Source organism: Macadamia integrifolia, unplaced genomic scaffold (genome assembly GCF_013358625.1).
Source record: "Macadamia integrifolia cultivar HAES 741 unplaced genomic scaffold, SCU_Mint_v3 scaffold3043, whole genome shotgun sequence".
NCBI classification, from domain to species: Eukaryota; Viridiplantae; Streptophyta; class Magnoliopsida; order Proteales; family Proteaceae; genus Macadamia; species Macadamia integrifolia.
In genome coordinates this window covers 30,613-33,692 of record NW_024869155.1, presented here as the reverse complement: position 1 = coordinate 33,692, position 3,080 = coordinate 30,613, and the positions used below count along the sequence as shown (strand labels likewise).

General features: G+C 39.1%; 1 long non-coding RNA gene across 1 annotated transcript; it reads left to right on the top strand.

Annotated features, from left to right (window-relative positions):
- Positions 1–177: 177 nt before the first annotated feature.
- On the top strand, positions 178–2,704 carry LOC122067659. The gene is made up of 3 exons (XR_006136806.1): positions 178–311; positions 428–1,071; positions 2,283–2,704. It is a non-coding gene; the product is annotated as an uncharacterized LOC122067659 (long non-coding RNA).
- Positions 2,705–3,080: the final 376 nt, after the last annotated feature.

Sequence of the window (3,080 nt, the reverse complement as noted above, 5' to 3'; positions counted from 1 at the left end):
ATAGAATGGAAAAAATCTTTGAAATATTTTTATGAATGACCATCACACGCAGCCTAAGAATTAGGAAAAAAAGTAAGGGGGCTGTTTTCTATCTGTGATTAATGGGACACGTTATTAAGAAAAGAAAAAAACCAATGGAGCGCCAGAACGTGAAGGATGGGCTAGAGGTGGGTCCCATTCTAGTAATTATCATATAAGAAAAATAAAAGAACACTAACCATTGTCCTCAGGGGATTTTGTCTAACCATGGAAATGCAAGTGAAAGAAGGGAGTAACTCTCTCGGATAAGGTTCCTCCTGCAACCGCAACAAGTAATCTCTCTCTCTTTCTCTCTCTCTCTCTCTCTCTCTCTCTTAAGACTAATTAGGCTTCGTTTGAAGAAGATATTGACAAATTTCTACAATTTTTTTTTTTTTGAGTGATACAGTATATGATTTAGATGGTGCAGATAGAAGACAAGAGTTTCTCCACTGGTAATCTATTAATATGGCCTATCATTATATATAAGTGTACAGATTACCTGTGTTGGAACTTTTGGTTATGGGGCTGATGATGATGCCAAACCAAATGGTCATCAATGGCCTCTAGTGTGGAGATTTGATGTCTATTTGCTAAGCTCAGGTCGTCAATGGTCTCTCGAGTGAAGATGTGGTCTCTACTTTGACCCCTTGTGAATCCTTTTTGTTGGGAAAGGTACCTCCGAAGCCCAGCTAAGGGTGCTGCTCAAGCTTACAGGCACTCAATTAGATGGCTACGACTCATTAAACTTTTGTGTGCAAGTGTTTCAAGACTTCTGACAACAGAGCTGCCCTAGCCACGTGAGATGTCTCTTCACTTGAGAGAGCACCAACGAAATTAAATCTTTCACCCTAAGGTACACACCTATAAATAAGAGAGATTCTAATTCAGTGAGGCTCCCCATGAGGAAGGCACCCCACATGGATATAGAATGGAACATCTATTTTGAAGGCTCTTGCTAGTTTAAAAGATTTCATGAACTATCTCCAAAAATGCAGAGCAGGGAATATCCACTTTGAAGGCTCTTGCTAGTGTGATGATGATGCTAATGAGGTAGTCTAGAATTTTTTTTTTTTTTAATTTCTCTTCAATATGAATATTTCTCTTATAAGTTTCTAGTTTTTTAGTTCTACTTGATTGCCCATTTGATTTTGTTTTTAGAAACGGTTTTTTCGTTTTTCTGTGCTCAGAAACGGAAAAAAACCTCAAAAATCGTTTGATTTTTCTATTCCAATTCAGATGTTTTTAGAAACAAAAATAGAAATTTATGCCTATTTCTAGGTCCGGAAATAGGAATGGAGAAACAAGTTAGACTTGTTTTTCTGTTTCTAGAAACAAGTGGGAGCGACAAAAATTGTGAAAAACCTGATACTCCACTCGACTTACCCAAACCCCCAACCCATTCTTGAAACTTCTCGCTATCCATATGTGGCGATTCTAACTTGATTGTGCGAAGCTCATAATTTCGGATTGCCTTCATCCTTCTAATGCTCATCTCCATGAAACATACTTGCAACTCCAATGTCATGCCTTCACTCGTGAGTTACATTTCTATAATACATTCACTCATGTCTTGAACTTGACTACATTATTGAAAACATTTTGGAAAACAGAAAAATCAATCACCTTTTCGCATTTCCAAAAATCGTTTCTTAGCATAGAAATGACAAAAACCCTTTTTTCTGTTTTTAGACACAGAAACAAGACAAAAAAAAAAAAAAAAAATCAAACCACCCCTTAGTTCCATCTATATTTTTGGGGTTGAAATCGTCTGCAATTTCGATCTTGTACAATTCCGTGCAATACCACCTTCGGGCGGTGACACGTGTATTGATACCAATACAATGGTCAAGATCTGGTACAACTAATAAAACACTAAATCAGTGAAGAGGCATTTAAATCAGATCTGGACCATTGCATTGTTATCAATACACGTGTCACCCCCTGAACGTGGTATTTTGGAATTGTACAAGATCGGAATTGCAGACGATTTTTTTCCATATTTTTGGCTTGGTCGCCAGGTGACCCTTTGTTTATCTCAACTCAACCGCTGGAAAAGATCTGAATCTGTATAAGGAATTGAAATCATAATCTTCGTCTCCTGCCCAAAAAAAAATTATTCTACTATTATTCATTCCAATTTCTTTATTATCCAAGTTTCCCACGCCCATAAATATGGGGAAATGGAGGTAGGGGCAGGGGCTTTTTTTGTCAAGTTATGAATTCTTATTTTAATCTCACCCGTATATGCTTGGCTCTTGCAGGTATCAGCTTGTGAGGAGTCTCGGAAGCCTTGAAACACTTGCACACAGCAACACAGGTTCAATGAGTAGTAGCCATCTTATTGAGTGCTTGTGAGCTTGAGCAGCACCCACCACTGGGCCTCGGAAGGCCCTCTCCCAACAACAAGGATGCATAAGGGATCAAAGCAGACACCACATCTCCACACGAGAGGCCATTGACTACCTGACCTTGGCAAGGAGACACCACATTTCCATGGAGATACCATTGACGACCTTCATCAGCATGAAACACCCACATAGAATCACCCCCACCCCCAATTTTCTTCATGGTATCTAGATTCAAAGGATCCACTTTTTGTACTGCTAAATGTCACTAAATTCAAGTTTACAGTTCAATTTCATATTAATTACAGAATATAAGAAGATATTGTTGGGGAATTTAATCGGAGAATCTCCCATCTCAGTGCTTACAATACTCATGAACATTCGGAAGTTATTATAGAGATTTTAATGGAGTATACCATACACTAGGGGTGTAAGTTGGCCCTGACGTCTTGAACTTGCCTTAAGCTCAAATCCTATCTAACTTGGTTATGAGGGAACCTTACCTAGCCCGACCCAACCCTGACCAGGGTTAGACTGAGTTTGGGTTGAGACCTAGGCCCAACTTGGCCCGCACCAACCCAACCCGGCCCAATTTTAACCTCGATCAATTATTATGTTTAGTAATAGTGTTCCCCTTCCCCTAGGCCTACATCATGTTTTACACAAGCCACATACTCTTATCTATTGAGCTCAGATTACTAAATGGTCAAACTA